Below are 17779 nucleotides of genomic sequence, written 5' to 3' on the forward strand. Positions count from 1 at the left end.
CCGAATTAAGCTGCTGGGCTGAGCTTCGACGTGCTGAACGGGATGTATCAACGTGTTTCCCCCTCTGTAAACAACGCCAAACAGGCAATGAGCCGGAACATTTAGGACTAATGGTGTTTGCCAATTCTTTAGTCTTTTTCTTTTTTTTTTCATTATTCCCTCCTCCCTCTCTCTCTCTCTCCCTCTTTCTCTCTCCCTCCCTTGCATGCCACAGATGTTTTTCCTAGTCGCTCCAACAGACAGGAATCTACTGGCAAGAAGAAAGGCTCGGTCTTCCCCAGGAGAGAGGAGTACAAAGCCCCCAGTCTGCACACAGCAGATGCAGAACGCCAGTCCATCTGCCACCAGCTTGCTCTGCCTCGTGGGCCTGAGAGATTTCATACAAGAGGGGACATTTTTTTGTCGTTGTTGTTTTTGTTGTTTTCCATTCCACATATGCCGACGTAAGAATTGTGCCATATACAGAGGCAGGTTTAAATCAAACATCCAAAATTTAATTCATAGTTAACACACATGCACAACGGGATACGTGCAGCCACAGCAAGAGGCTTATTTACAGTGCCACAACTTGTAGGTTTTAAAAGAGAGATTTATTTAGGAAAAGACAAAGTCCCTAACATGAGGTAAAGACCACTTGAACTCGCAGCCCCGAGCCGTGCGCATGATTGAAAAAGGGCACATTATCTCCCAGCTTATTTCAGCCGTATGATGATCACTTTTTAGAGACCAACGCAGAACAAAAGACGTAGCATTTTCATCAATGTCAACTCTCCGAGCTCCGCGGCAAGCAGGGTAGACACCAAACAATCTTGGCAGAGAGGGGGAGACAGTGGGAGCGAGCGAGCGAGCGAGAGGGGTTCGGGTGGGAAAAAACACACAGCGACAGAGAGGGAGGCAAAGGGGGCTAACATTGAACAACTGCTGTTAATTGCTCTAAGCATCCACATTAAGCCAGTAATTTCGCCTATTTCTCTTTCAACGTTCAGGGCTCCAGGCTAGAAAGCTCCTTCGCGCCCCCTCCCCCAGCCCCCCCCAATAAACCACTCAGAGTGACTCGCTGCAAAAGACAAACACGGGGCTTTCGAAACGTCGCCCTCGCCTCTTTCTACTCCTCGGTGACGATTGCGTGCCTCCTCCCTTTTCAGTTATTCATTCCCTATCTCTCTCCTCCCACAACCCCCCCCCTCGCCACCAAGGTCAACGGAGACGAACAGGCCCACCAGCGTCCTGATGTGGTGGCGGAGAGAGAGAGAGAGAGAGACGAGGGGGAGATAGACGGGTGTACTGGGTGCAGTGGGGAGGGGTGAGGGTGGCAGCAGCTGGTTACCATCCCTGGCAGTAGGAGGAGCAACGGAGGATACTCCCCCGTCTCCGCAATCATTTTCACAGTTTAAACACACACACACACACACACACACACACACACACAACCACCAGCACTAACTACTCATTTTCAATTAAAGCCACAGCGGAGCGACTTCCCTCGCCGACGTTGTGACACTTGAGCCACAACGTGCGTGCACTGGCGTGAGGGTCCGTGAGTCAGAGGCGGGCCTTCAGCCAACGTGAATCACTCCTCTACCGACAGTCAGCGCGAAACGTGCGCGCCCCCCGACAGAAGAAGTGACTCAGAAAAGGAGGAGAGAGGACGGAGGACCAAGAGGACGTTCTCCGTGTTGTGTTTGTTGAATTCTACCCAAAATAGCTAAGAGCATCAACGATGTTCACTTTGCATAGGAAGGTTATTCATTCAACTCCCACCCCACCCCCCGCCCCCGCCACCACGCCATTGCCCCCCTCCCCCACGCCATTGCCCCCCTCCTTCACTCGATAAAGAGCCAGTCGGACGAAATCAAGTGATTGTGGCGTCTGTTAAAATGTGCTTAACCGACCATAACGACTCCCACAGCGATAGCCGCTGTTTCCACGGAGCGAAGCGCATCGGCACCGTTCATTGGATGTCACACAAATGTTTCACAAGCACAATTCACGAGCCAGTCCTGGCTACACATGTATAAATAAAAAGCCAAATAAGGCATAGCGAGGAGGGAGTGGTTTTTTGGGCATTGTGTTGATCACATGATATGTTGCTCATGGCCAGAGAGCAGAGGCCATTACGGACCAGTGATTGTATAAGTGGTTGAAAGGCAGCACCGTTTTAATATACTGTACTTAAGCACCAGGGTATCCATGGCAACTTGCTTTTGCGCCGTGCATTCAGAAAACCCCTAATGAAATGCCTATTAAGTGGCTGATAATGACAGTGTCCAAATATATTTGCATACGTATTCCACTGCGAAAAAACCCGAGAGCCGTGGATAAAGGTAAAGAGGGGCTTGATTACTGCAATCACAATAATAAACGATTCGCTTTTGTTTGTTGCTGTAGAAAATAGCGGTCCTTTTGTGAAATATACAATTTCTAAATCAGTGAGTGGGACAAATGTAAGCCTTGATGATTTTGTCTACAAAATACAGATTGTTTATATATGTAGTGCTTTTCACTAAACGTATGCGTGGGGGGGGGGGGGGGGTAAGGGGAAGGCGCGGCGATGGGTGTGAATGGCCTTCCTCTGGAAGTCTCCACATGTGACTTCCATTTGCGACTTTGGCCGAGTGCCCAACAGGACATCCCTGAGAGAGTGTTTGCTTGACTCAATATCAACAGCCCGAGCAAGAAGCCAGGGGGGTTGCAGTGAGAAGGGGAGGGGGGGAGGGGGGGACTCACCAGCCTAGGACCGGCCTCGGGTTCCTATTGAAAATAAACCAGGCTGTCCGTTTCACTGGGCCCAGAAACATCAACGCGCTCGGCGAGGAGCCGCGTACGGCACTCAGCGGCGTTCTGCCCCTGCCTCTCTCCGAGGCTTTAATGATACCTGCGCCTCCCCTCCAGCTGCGTCTGCCGACTCCACCGCCTCCACACGGACAGCGGGCGGGCGGGAAATTAAAGTATACATTACAGCAGAAAAACAAGTAGAGAGATCGAAGCGACAGAAGCCAGACAGTTAAAGCTGACCGGGTCCCCTTGAAACCAAAGGAGCCAGCAGACGAGCGATAGACACTCCAGGTTAAATTGGCCCTCCTGTGCCTCCTCCCATTTTCCCAGCAGCACAGCTGCCTCCAATGCTCGACCAAGCTTCCTTATGATATGGAAAAAAAAAAAGAAACTACAAAAAAAGGCTCTTCTTCAAAAGCACATTGGAATTAAACGAGTTGCTGAAATCAAAGGCTCGGCTCAGCCGGGTAAATTTAAACAAGCAAGTGCGGCTCACAGCAGTTTACCTGTTATACAGCAGATTGGAATTAGATGAAAGAGCAGCGCATGGGGGAAAACTCCCCCTTTTTTCACAGTAGTAGATACTATCATATAGTTAAATTAGATCCCCTCACGAAGAAAAGTACACGCTCGTTGTTGGTTTTTAATGTTACCGGCCACTGAGTTTCCCTTCGAGATGAAGGACAGACCCAAATGGGGAAGAAAAAAAAGCGAGATACAATAGTCGTTACAGACACTCAGACGAACGTGAAACCCATTCATGACAGTGATCCGTGGTGTCTGAGCTCCAGATCTGCCAAAGAGATTATCCTTCCCACAGCCGTGACTACACAGTTGAGCGGCAGCAAGACAAGCTCCACCGGCAGTCAAAAGAGCACAACACCTGTATGCGCTGAGCAACACCCGCTTTCCGCCGCACGAGGAATCCCGCTGACGCATCTGCACGTTGCAACGAAAAATACTTTTGTGCGGGAACGCTGACAAATGAAATACCGACCATGGGATGGATGCATTGGATAAAGGAGACGGTTTGGGAATCGTCTCCGGAAGCTATCGAGGCATGGGGCGTTCTGCTGGGGTGTCCCTCCGATTACCTCGGCCTTCTGACTTTCTGCTGACATTCGGGACTAAAATACCATTCAATTAGAAAACACCTTAAAAATGAAGTGAAATCAGAGAAACGGCATTCCAGCGAAGAATAACAAACCTATTATGTGGACATTTCAAACTCTTCTCTTCCTCACGCCGTGGCTAATTATAACCTAATTTTTACTAGCCACTAATTTGAGGGCAAAAGGCAGGGGTTAGGAATTACATCTGGAGGTAATTCATCGGGTGGAACTGAGCCCAGTGGAGGATACGATCCCCCTGAGCCCCTGCGCCCCCCGCCCCCCAAAAAAAGGAGATGCGAAAAGAAAAGAATGAACAGAGAAAAGCACAAGACATAGAAGAACCATTAAGGAGAGCGGGACTTCCGGAGCAAAAAGACCACGACACTTTAAAAAAAAATGTTTTCATTGTACTGTTGCCAATAAAAGGGGGAGATGATGAACTATGTGTGTAGGTGCTGCAGGCCCAGACACAGACCGTCAAGACACGCTGAAAAATACAAGAGGGAGGGAGGGATGTGCAAATGGCCTCTGGTACAGTTTGAGCTCTTCCAGACAGCTGGTCCAGGGTTCCGTGTGGAGTTTAAGGATGGGTGGGGTAGGGAGGAGGGCCCCACCACACCCCCCCCTCTTTGACTCCACAGTCGGCTGTTGTGCTTCGCTGTAATTTCTGTAATGTTTACGAGGAGGTCTCGACTCTCCAATGACCAGCTACACATCTGGGCTGGCTAAGTGGGCCGCCTAATAAACGGCACACTTTTTCAATGATCTGCTATTTCAAAGCCCCGGGTAAAGGGTATCCAGCTGCATGGGCCTCGCTGCATGGACGCAAACGCAGCGGCTATCTGCAAGGAGGCTCTAACTGTACAGGAGACTACTTGGCGTGGACATATTTGAAAGTCTTTTTTCCCTTTTCAATAGCATTGAAGAAGTCACGCTGATCAAATTGGGAGAATCAGAAAGAAAGTTTTGGCTCCCAACCACTAGGCACAGTGGCATGGGGGGGTGGTGGTCCCCACAGGAGGACATTAACATGTGATAGAGGGTCTTGCCGGAGTCCCTTCCACATCCGAACCCCGCGCTCCCCACCTCCATCCGCCGCCGCCCCACCAACACTAAATGTGTTTTCCAAATGAAAATAAACGGAGGCCGACTGGTTTAAGCCAGTCATACTCCAGAATATGAGATCAAATAAAGGCTTCTGTGGAAGCTGAAAGGAGAAATGAAATGGCTTCTGGGGGGGGAGGTGTACCGAGTAATAAAATTACTCCTTTATATCTTCCTAAACAGCGCGCGTTCCCCTGGAGTGGACGAGGGCTTCACTTTGGTCAAAGACAAGTATGCAAGTGGCAATTTTTCCTTCAGGGAAGATTCCCTGATACACTTCTTGAGACTCGGCACACTGCAATTTTCTTGAAAACGGGAAACTATTTCAGCAACAAGTTAAGCGGAACTTTGGAAGTTTCACTTTGATGATGTGCCGGTACACGCTGTCATTGAAAGGTATGTTCCATTAAATTGGAACAGCAAGTTGATTCATAAGCCTACTGCTTTTCAATGAGTTCAAACTGGGCTGAAATGTTCCGATGAACGGTTGTATTTTCCACTAAAACATATGTATAGTTGACTTGGAGCTGACCATGATGTCACTACTTGAAATTGGTTAGCTATTCCGGTTATACAAGCACCATTCCATTTGGCATTGGGGGGACATTTATAACAAAAGTATGAATCTAACTACTTAAAACCATGCAATTGATTTGTGTTTTTAAAAAGCCGGTCACAATAATATTCAGATGGACTTTTTGCTACGGCAGAAGAGCCGTATTAGAGGAAATTTGCAATTGGAGAGAATACATTATAATTCATTATACAGTAGCTATTAAATCTTCAGTAAAAATGCATTAGTACATGGATTGGGCCACTTATCATACCTACTCACTACCTTTAAAAGCTGTCCATGTTCCCTTGTCTGACTGGCAGAAAAGCAATCGCTGATGACTTTGAAAATAGGACGAGATGAACAATTTATCAAAACAGAAAAAGGCTGGCAGGGATTTCAAAGAATCAAGAGATGTAACTGTTTGTTCAGAATCATTGCCAAAAAGGAAGACTTCAATTTACGGGTTAAAAGAATAAACGATTTCCAGGACACCGTTTAAAAAGTTTTCCCAAAGATTGGTTTACATACTTTTCAAACGTACGAAAACTTTTTGGATCACAAAATTGAATCCAGCGGTGAAATACACAAGATTTCTTGACCCTCAAGTCAAGAAATTTGTGTTTTCTTGATGAGGTTAACTTGGGAAAACAGTGCAATAAATTGAAATGATCCTTAATTACATGTGCAGCCTTGGCATGTAATTAAGTAGTTTACTCGGGGTTGATGATGTTTGTGCTGCAACTACCAATTTGCTTCTGTCGTGATAAAAAAAAATATAGAACTTTTTTTCCCTCAGTGACAACCCGCGAGTCCGTTGTTTACAAAACACATACAAGGAGAGAGCAGACTCATTAGAGATCTCGTAACGCGAGCTCCCAAAAATAGTGCGCGGCGCGTGCGTCTGCGGCTTAAAGCGCTCGTCAAGCTCTCATCTCGGGTGACTTTTAATTTACAATAAAGGCACCCAATTACGCTCTCAGGCAACGTTTTCCAGAGTTTGCGAACTCGGGAAACATCATTAACTTCCTCACAGCATCGCACTTTGACCCCCCCCCACCCCCCGCCGTAGCCCGTCGCCGCCTATTTGAGAAGACGGACTGTTTCTGACAGCTTAAAAGTACCCACAAGATGCCTGCGAGTCATCTCCCGGCACATCCAGCTCCCGAACCTCCCCCAAACAAACAGCGGGCTGCGCTTCAGATACATAGCAGGACTATTAGGTCATCTTTCCTCCTTTGTTCACTCTCCCCAAGCCCCCCCCCCCCCCCCCCCCCCACGGTGACCAACCTCAATCTCTCCCCGTTCCACCTCCTGCCTCAGAGAGCACGATGTGCACAAGCGATCCCGCGCGTTCGAATGAGTTGTGTTTGTTGTGTTACGACGACAGCACGCGTGTGGCTTTAGGGAGAGGGAGCGAGAGGCGGAGGGGCGGGCAGCACAGGGGCCCTTTGTCTTTTGGGACGGGACAAATCCGAGGTTTCCTTTTGGATATTCAATATCCTGCGAGGTACGAAACAGAGGTACAGTAGTCCAGTGTCTGGGCTGTCTGTTGGGGGGGGGGGGGGGGGGGATGGTTGCCGAGGTTTTCTACGTGTGTCTGTGGATTGTTGATTGCTGTGAATTGCTTCTTAGTCGATGGCCGTGTGGCGTGCGGGACTCCCTTCCAACAAAGCCTGGGGAATCAATCAATCTGCGAAGAAATGCCTCTTATGCCAGATGTGGCACTTAAAACTTCTTTTTTCTTTTTTAAAGACTTAAAGACTTGGGTTAAGGACTGTGAGGGTCCAACCAGTATGAAACCATGTTGAAATTAAATATTTATTCCAAATGAATCAAGCTGTCAAAATACTACCGACTCCACTTTGAATTCCTGCGTGTTATTTTAGGTGGCTTCTCTTAGGCGTAGCAGGTAGACCCTGCCAGTGTGTAAACATCTCACTCTGAAATATATCTCCACTATTTACTTCACCAGTTGCCTAGGAGAATGAAAGACAAATGTTTCATTAGCAGGGGACTTGTTTTTTTTTTTTTTGTTAGTCGTTACTTTTTACAAGCCTTCAGTAGTTCCGCTCCTTGACACATACACGCACACGTACACACAGGCTATAATTATAAATGCAAGGCTTGCTATAGGCAGCTGAACTTTTCACACCTTTCAAAGCCACAAAATTGGATGGTTTTGTGGTTGTGCAGCTGCCGCTCCGCGCTAATGCAAGGCGGTGTCATATGAAAAATATTCCTCTCCCCAAACCACAGGGCTGGTCATTAATGAAACACAGGCCGCACAGTGAGGTCATACAGAGTCTAGATTTCAGCAGCCACACTTAAAAAACGCTCAGAGAGAATAGAGAAACATGAACACAAATCAGATTCCAGCTCCAAGGACGGGAAAAATAAATAAATAGAGAAAAAGGTACTGGCCCCTCTCACATTTTCCCCCAGCGCTCTGCAAACAACCGTCAAGTGCAGCTCAGAAACAGCTCACAACGAGAGCAGACTAAACAATCTGGTCCCGGCCAAGGAAAATGCTAAGCAACTCTGCACACAGGATGTCTCACCCTAATTGCCAAATATCAAATCTCACAGTGGAATCCCTCCATTTGGCAAATATCTTCACGGCAAACTTGGCAACATGCATTTGCTTTTAAAAGTGTCAACTTGTCCGACGAGAAGACAGGAACGAAAAACAGGATGGAGGGAAACAGTTGCCGGGAGTTCTGTTTCTATCTCACCTATGCTGGGGTTCATTCAGCTAAGAGGAAAACTAATAAGGGGAGGGGGGTTCTTGATGAGCCAAAGGTGCTAGGGGTCTTGTAAACGAGTGATTAAAATCCTCAGCATTAAGATAAACACACTAAATAGGTCCCCAAAGACGTGCACACTCAGGAAGGAAAAGAGAGCGAGGGCAAGACCAAGTCAGTGGGAGACGAGTGACAGGCGGTGCACTGGAGATGGGCATGGGAGCGGAACTGGAGCCTTGGGACCGGTATAAGAAACATGGTTATCTGGGGGGAGGGGGGGCCGGGGGGGGGGGGGGGACCGGGCGTTTAACAGGAAACTGGTAGACGGTCTCCGCCGTCCACCATGTGGCATTGTATTTTCCAGCCGGTCAACGCCATGCCAGCAGAGCTCCCATGACTTCAAACGGCCAAAATAGCAGCACATTCATGAAACAGAACAGAACTACTGGGAATTAAAGAAGGCAAGGGGGGAGAAAAAGAGGAAAAAAATGCACACACACACACAAAAAGGTAGCAGGCCTCAACAGCAGATGGTAAAATTAACATTTCAACAGTTCCTTCCTTTCATGTAGGTCTCGGCAGAACTTTTACTTTTTTTGAAAAAAAATAAGGCAAAGAGTAAGAGGGGCTTGAGTTTTGGTAAGATACAGCGGTGTGGAAGGCATCTGGAAAAAGGGGAAGAGGAATATTGGCTTATTGCTCCTGATGGTCCACCTCAATGAAAAATTAAATAGGTCTGTTTTGCAGGTTTCCCCTCTCTAGAGTGCTCTAAGCTGTGCTATGGAAACATCATCTTGGTAATTTATACGCCACAGAACACCTGGTGATGAAAGAAAAATAAAGTATTCCTGCCTCTCGTTCTCCTAAAACCCAACGCTTTAGCTTTGTGGTCTTTACCTTTGATGCTTATTTTCCCACCTCGCTAATGTCCATCTATGTGGCTTATTTTGCAAGAAGTTGGCATCCGCAGTAGTGGTGAGTCCCTCACAAAATCCTTGTCAGATTTAATTTTGAAGTCTTGATATATATATATATATATATATATATATATATATATATATATATATATATGAGATGTTATCGTGAAGGGCCTGGAGGACTCTCTAATAAAGACCCAAACAATGGACAGCCTCTCTCATTTCCAACCCTGTCCAATGGAGCGTCTCAGTAGTAGCCATTAATTTGGACACAGTTCTGGCTAAATTACATGTGTTCCACCTCTGTGACATTTTAAATGCAATTAAAAGCTGGTTATGGAAGTGTGCACGGACTTCCCTGTGATGAAGGGAAATCACTGACGTGATTAACATGCAAACGAGCTCACGCTGGCAGACTAGATTGGGGTTTGAAAACCTCAATTACTTTCGTGTGATTATCTATTTACCAGTACACAGATTTCCATTTCTCATCTCCAGCCGCGCTCCCCGTGCAAGAGCCTCAATTACACATGGCACACCTTTATTTATGATGCGCACCACGCTGAAATACAAGCCCCTTGTTATTTTTCACTGTGATATATTGCGTCTTTAAAGGCCACTCACGAGGCAGGGCCAACGGACCAACACCTCCTAACGCTGAACCATTTGCTTTGTGAGCTCTTAATATGATCTTGACCCCCACCACACTGCGCACCCCCGAACCATCCATCCAACCTCTATTTAAACCCGGGTTTAAGCCCCCCTCCCTCCCCGTTAAGACAGCAAGGAGAGGAACGGACGAAAGGCAACCATTTTACCCGGAAACTACATTTAAAACTTGTACAGCATTAAAAAAATCTAAACTATAACAATAACAAAAAGTATGGCTTTTTATATTGTATGTATAACTTTGTGTGTGTGGGAGATGGGGGGGGGGGGGGAGCTAATTGCAGGTGACGAATCAACTGCATCAGTTGAGAAGTGTATGATTGAAATGAACTGCAGAAACACTCCGGGCTTTTGTAATTTGTATCATCTTGTTGGTGTAATTATTAAAGCATCGCCTGGCAGCACAGGAAGAATGCAATTTAATTCATTTAAACTGCTGAATAGTGACAGTTCACATTGACATTACATATTTCTAGCAGGCCAGAAATAAAATACTAAATAAACTAAAAACCTTTTTTTAAAGAAAAAGTATCATTGAGAAAATATAAAAGGAAAATGTCCCCCCCCCCCCCCCCCCCCCCAAAAAAAAAGATCTATGAGCAACTGTGCAGTAACTGTGCACATATGATTTTATCAAAACAAAATATATTTTTTTAAATAATAGAGAGCATTATCTTATTGTTTGTCAGTGTTCCAGCGTGTCTCATGGGACAGGAAGTGAAAGGAAGACACACTTACATACATAAAACATGCCCTGTTGCTTTCGGCTGGAGCAAAAAGAAAAACAGTGCCATCAAGTGAAATTTCGGAGGATTCCTCAAACACCTTAGAAGGGCTATCAGCGTATCAATCCGAGTCTTCTGTAAACTTCCAATTCAAAGTATTTATTCATTTATAATGAAATATATTTTACACGGACGTCATCAATCTAACATTTATTGAATACACTTTTTAAAAAGTGTAATTCAAATGTAATCTGTATAGTTGCAGATTTCTTTCTTTGATCTGGATGGGAATATTCCAAACAAGAGCACCTCACACTCAGATTGGGAAATGGTAAGACGAAAAATAAAAATGATGCTTTGCTGACTTCATGTTAGAGGTAGCGCAGGAACAAAGGCAATCATTGTTACCACTTGAACTCAGTTGACAGGACTTGGCTGCCGCGCGGGTATAAGGTTGCTGGAGTAGGTAGCGGGAGGAGGGGACCTCGCAGGGAAACTGGTGGTGACGGCTGGAATCACGAGTGAGAGAGAATAAAAGAGACAGCGAGGAGTAGAGCTTAGATAATAGCAGATAATGGACAATTAACTCGGGCTAGTAGCGCCGGCTGCACTGAATAGCAGCTTGTGCCGCAGCGAGTCCCCGATCACCACTCAGCCATATTCACATTGGGAATACAGGCGACATCAAGCTGCAGGCTACCCGGCCTCAGAGGTGTACACGCCGCATTAGCAATCTCCACAATGCCTTCAAACAATGCTGGATACCAACAAAGTGTCCCGAAGTGCAAACGCAAGCGCTCTGCCGATGGGTAGTCTGTGGTGCCGTAACCTTGTCTATTGTTTCATGTCCTTTCACCACGAAAATAAACCCAGGAGCTGCGATTCCTGGGTTCAGACACAGGAATTGGAATAATTAAACCTATATAAAAGCTAATTGCATAAATAAATGAGGGAATGTCACCATGGTGCATCACACAAACAATGCACATGTTCATATCAGGGGCCTCAGAAGTGTTTTAACGAGCCGCCCCCCCCCCCCCCCCCCCAAACCCCCTTCAAGCTCCATCTAAAATCTATTGATCTGTGAAACACAGGGACCCAAGGGAGGCAATTCACTTAATATCATACATCTAATGATGAGATGAATAACGATTATACCATTTGGTAATTAAACGTCTTACAAACCATTTAACTGTCTGTGCGTCAGAAGGAGTGGCTGGAGGTCGCAGCCATTGTTTTTCATTTCTTGCTTTGGCACGATGGCACGAATGCACAAGACACGTGCAGGAGGTAAAGCGCATGGAGGGGGGAGGGGGGTGTTGGTGGGTTCGAAAACAGAGCATGACACAATGGTGAAAACATACTAATGATTGTTAGCAGCTATGGCACTAATCCCTATTGCTGTCAAGACTTTGAAGGGAAAACAATTTGGAAGGGAGCTAAGAAGATGGAGGCAAATAAAGCCAGACAAACATCTTAGCTTCCCTCAATGTCTTTTTTTATTATTTTTTTTTTATTTTGCCTTTGATATATTCAGAAATCTCATTAGCTCGCCTGCGCGTCGTCACAATAAGAGATAAATGAGCGAGAACAAATAAGCCCATATTTACTGGCGAACTCTAAAAACATGACAAGGGGCGGGGGGTTGTATAGACGCCATAGACACCTTCACTTTTTGAATGTGTCTGATCCGCCTGCTCTGAGAGACACTTTAATGTCAAAATCCACCGCCCTAATCCCTATTTACAGGCAAGAATTACCCAACATTCCATGTCACGAGTGTTTTTGCGTGTTCAGGGCTCACGTTTGAACTGTAATGTAATGTACACATCGAGACATTCAGGCGAAAAAGTAATTAAAGGTTTCTGCGTGTTGAGGAAACACAAACGTGCCAAACACTCGTCCTTCCGTCAAACACAGGGCCAACAATAGCTTTCGTTGTCGCACATTCACGCGGCATTAACGGACAGGGGGATGTGTGTCGTGCTCCTGGCTCCTTATTGAATGATAGCTGGTAAACATTGTCATTCCAAAGAGAGACAGGATTAAAGCCCTCTTTGCCCATTGAGGGGAACAGTTTGCCAAAAGAGAACCGGCACAATGGCCAAATGGAGGACGGTATCACAAGGGTCCAATGTCTGCCGAGATGAATATGTGGGAGATTATAACCCATTCCATCATTTCCATAATATAAAACTCGCTTTCTTCTCCGCCCGCCGACTATTCACTAAATAAATGAGAAAACTATCACTCGGAGGGAGGAAGGCAGAGCGAGTTCTGAATGAGCGGCGGCCTTTGACAATGCAGCCGCTGTCCGGACACATTCGGGAGCAGCGGAGTGAGTAAGACCTGGGAGAGTATTTATCACTGGGCACAATGCAAATGTATTACCATGTCACCTATACCACTTTACGGCACAAAATGGAACCGCGGCAAACACAAGGGGGTTTTATAGAACACCGGGCGGAAATATGAATGCCACGTTCCCTCGATGAGTGGCTTTAGAGCCTCGCCAGCACTCCAGCCTCAGGGATCATTCAGCGGACCCTGGTTTGAAAAAGCCCGAGGCCACAAAGCGTCCGCCCTCGCGTTTAACCAGTATGCTAACCGGCCCCAGCTAATGAGGCTTTCCAACAAAAAACATTTGAATCGGACGGTCTGGCAAATGTTCAAAAGAACGTCTGAAAAGAACAAAAAAAATGACAGAATTGAAGAGTGAAGAGAAGACGAATAAAAGAAGTCAAAATGATTGAGACTATCTCTGGCTGTGGGTAAGTCCATGACTTTTTGTTTAAGACTTTTGGTACATTTGTGAAAGCTCTGTTGTTGAGAATGGCTTCAGAGAAATTCAACACGAAATAAAATAAATGACCTTTGCCGTGAAAAAAGAATGATATTTATACTGACTTTATGCTAAGGACAATACAAGCAGCCCATTGACTGTAGCCTCTTGCTTCCAACTGCTTTTTTCTCTCTAGAGCTCCTCAAAAAACATTAAAACATGTGAAGTTCTTGAGCCATAGAAAATATCTCCAACCCTTTGCTGCGCTCACCCCTCAACATCCCTGACACCTATTCAGCCATTCTCATGAAGTGTGTGTGCGGCCCTTTATGTGGACGAGAGTAAGCCTGTGTGCAGGGTGTGTGTGTGTGTGTGTGTGTGTGTCTGCCCCTGATCATCTGCAGTCTATTTCCAGAGATTCCTCCTATAGTAACCTGGTTTATTTACTTTATCTACAATATAATGCTTCAGTGAACATTAGCAACTTTGAGACAGCAGTTTCAATCAGCCGTCGAGCAGTGGCGTGCGCACACTCGTGCGTGTGCTCAGCCGGGTGCAGAGAAGAGATGAAAACCGCTGCCGAAGAGACGCCGCAGCTTTAAAACGAAGGACCGACGGAGAGGCTCCAAAATAATACACAATAAAAACGGACAGCAGGGACATCGGAAAAAGAGAAGCAGGGGAAAATATATATATATATATATATATATATATATATATATATATATATATACGGTGCCGAGGACAGCGGGGGAGAAGAACCGGTGATGAGAGGTTGTAGTTTTGTAGATTTGAAGGAATAAAAGACAGAATGCTAAATAAAAAGTGACATGGTGCTGTGATACAGGGGGAGACAAGATTGACGAAGACGGACAAATGGAATCATAGGCGAGGACATAACTAAAGTGGAAGAGAGAGCACGGCAGAGGGAAAGGAAGAAAAGAAAGGGAGACGCGGCGTCTCTCCCTGGGAAGCTCGGGAAGCAGGTCTTGTCCAATAAACACAGGTGAGCAGCTCGACAGGCCAGGACCACCGAGCTGACTGACAGCTGAGAGCTCTCACTGACCGCCAGCTTTATGTTACATGACATGAGGAGTGCAGCTCCACTGACAGAGAGAACCAGCCAGCATCTCTCGCAGTGTGGCAGGGAGACGGGTTGGCAAGAAGCGCGCACACACACACACAATAATGCACACGGGGCTGTTTAAAAGGGGGCATCCACACACTGTGGCCACACAGTTGCAAACACAAAAATATCCATTCTTTCACACACACACACACACACACACACACACACACACAGAGACGGGAGGTAAGCCGTGCTGGTTCCCTTCACAGGTGAGCAGAAGAAGGAAACACCCCGGCGCTTCAGTTACTTAGCGGGGGAGAGTGGAGGGGTGGCGGGGCAGGCGAGGGGGGAGGGGGGGGGGGGGGGGGGGGCGGCCGAATCTTTTCCACATGACGGGCCTCGGGCTGTTTTTGTCAACGGCACTCCTGAGCGGCAAGGAGTCAGGTAGTGTGACCACATGATTGCCCATGAGGCATTGTGGTGAGAGAGGGAGAAATGGGGAGAGAGAGAGAGAGACAGAGTGAGACAGGGAGAAGGATCGGTGGGCCGGGGACAGGACCGATGCAGCACGCATGATGAGGTGTAATCACAAACCCCATTCAGAGTGCAGTGGAGTTTGTCAACATACACACATTCACATTCCACTGTCTGTCAGCTCCTTGACCCAAATCGAGCATGTTGTGTGCAGGTGTGTGTTCGTTTTTACACACACACACACACACACACACACACACACACACACACACACACACACACACACACACACACACTCACACAAATGATTTCTGGGAAATTTCATCTCCAACCAGGTAGTAATAGTTGCACCATGTGAGCCTGTGGTTTTGCAGTGAGTCAGATTAAAAGCTCTCGTATCCCGCCTGTATCCCTATTTGGGCCGCGACCAAGTGATCATCATAGACAAAAGGACTTGGCTTGTGGCCTGTGGAAATATGTTTTTTTCATAATATCAATGAAAAAGTTGCAGTGGGCACACAATAAATTATTGGGTGAACCATTTGAATACTATTGTCATTACATTTCATTTTGAAAGAAACAAAATGGCATTAAACACATAAAACATTGAACAGAGCAAACAATCTCATTCACATTTATTCAACTCTACTTTATATCTTAATACTTAAACAATGTCAGTCTTAAAGCCAATACCCGCAGTTAACATTTAACATGTGGCAACATACAAACATCACTTTTGCGTGTTGGAAATGAATAGAACTCATCAGCAGGGTTCAAATAATGCACATTTAGTTGATGTCCTGCTGACAGTATCCTTATAAAAAACTGGAGTGCGAAGGGCTAGAAAAAACTCTGGACTATGTGTGCAGGCTAAAAAACGAGGCCGCGTGACAGTTTGGCGATAACACTCGAGTTCAATCTGTCAAGACAATCAGCAGTCAGACCTCGGGAGAAGAATGTGCGACTGTGTGCGACCGATTCATTGGACACGATCACCTGCGAGTGAAGCCACTCATAATTCTTCCCACCTGAAATAAGGAGTTCAAACTAATGTCAGGCTGCTCTGATGTCATGCCTGCCTTCGGCTTGAGTTTCACAATAATCTCGGGCTCTTGGATGGATGCCATGGACTCCTGCTTCCGCACCCAGGCTTTCTCCAATTAGATTGCAGGGAAAGAATAACAAGTGAAACACTTGATCCGCGCTCGTTTAACGAAATTAAGGCAGTGCGTGCAGTATTTGCAATCAGTCGGTTCTAAGGTAACGGTGGTTCCTAAGAGGAGGTGTAGATATAAAAAAACAATTGAGTGGCTTATTGTATGCTGAGGCAGACTTTGCCGAGGTTACCCTGTATCTTTTTCCCCTCAATATCATTTCTCTGTAACGACAAAACAAACAAAAAAAAAAGCACAAAGAGTCGGCATCTTGAATAAAACTACTGGCTAAGTAATGTAGTTCGGGCAAGAGAAAGAAGATAGGAGCAGTACAGGCAGCCACTAGGATCAATAGATTCATTGAGGCTCTTTATCTCTCCTTAAGAAATGATGGCAACACTCACTACGAGCATCCTCACCTCCCCACTTTCTAACTCCATTCTCATGGCAACTGTGCACTCTGGACAAACACTCTGGGTGCAATCTCGTCGCCTCAGTCCTCGCCGTCTGGCCGGCATCCTTTCTTGTTTTTCTATTCTGTCCCTCAGTCATTTCTCTTTCACATCAGACGTCCAAGATAATTGCCTGACACTTGCCAAGAGAAGGTATAGCATAGAGAAAGAGAGGGAATCTGAAATGTCCATATGGTCTGGACTGAATTCAGCCTTGTTATGGTTCTATTTTAAAAGTGTGGTGGGTTTCATATGGGGCCCTCAGCAGCAAAAGAACCACAGAAATAATGCTGGAAAATATATGTCAGAGGTGGGAAAAATTCTTCCCCTGCGGAGATAATTTAAGTACAATTCCCGGAGTCTATTTAAAAACAGGACGGCTCCAAATTCCCGAGATCAGCAAAGGGCAGGAGATCATTGGTAGATCCCCCTTTGCTCCAATTTGCTCACAGCACGGCACTATCAGAGCCCAAACCAAACCTCATTAAATCAAAACGTAGACACATGGGCAACTTCCAAAACTTGGTAACTCTCCCTCGCTCTTGCCCAAGTGCGAAGACAAAACAGTTGACCATAGAGAGAAGGCCGCATGAAGAAGGGCGGCCGATCCTTGGGACTGAGAGTAAAAGGAAGGAAGAGAGGGAAAAGTAAACCTTTGATGAGTAAGACTTTTTTTGTTAAGCGAGGGGGGCTTAACTTTAAAATATTCTGGGTGGCGGTGAATGGGGGATTGACCATTGGCCCTGATCTCAGCCACACACTGGGGCACTGGGGTTAATGGTGGATAAAGATTAGGGGGGGGGGGGGGGGGGGTAAAAAGGGGGTCCCTCTGCCTGATCTCCGTCCACCCCCACACTCCACTCCGCAGTTTTCACCTTCTGCACCAATCCCGAATCAGCTAGACAATGGAGGCCGCCAATGGGGAATGATCTAAGGCCCTTTGATTTCTGCTTCTACCCCCTCCACTGCTCCGAGGGCCCTGGGTAAAGACCCGTGGAGACTCCCCCGTTTGCCCACTCAGAGCGACAACAGTAAGGGGGCTCAGAGAAACCATTTGAGGATTGAAAGTGGAACGACAAGAGGTTTCTGATCTATGACAAGAAATCAATTTCAAACTGGAAATGTGAGCAGAGGGCCGTTCAGTCCAAACTGCAGCTTCTTTAAAGCAGCCAAAGATATATTTAATTGCTGTAGACTTTTATATATGTCTACATTCGAAGTATTGCTTGCAGTGTTGGGGCCATAAGAC

The 17779-nt window shown here is 46.3% G+C and overlaps 1 protein-coding gene across 3 annotated transcripts in view; it reads right to left on the reverse strand.

The window, feature by feature from the left end:
- foxp2 (forkhead box P2) overlaps positions 1-17779 on the reverse strand; it is a 94091-nt gene that overhangs the window by 64912 nt on the left and 11400 nt on the right. The window lies entirely within an intron of this gene.

This window comes from Pungitius pungitius, chromosome 2 (assembly GCF_949316345.1).
Source record: "Pungitius pungitius chromosome 2, fPunPun2.1, whole genome shotgun sequence".
In the NCBI taxonomy this organism is placed as follows: Eukaryota; Metazoa; Chordata; class Actinopteri; order Perciformes; family Gasterosteidae; genus Pungitius; species Pungitius pungitius.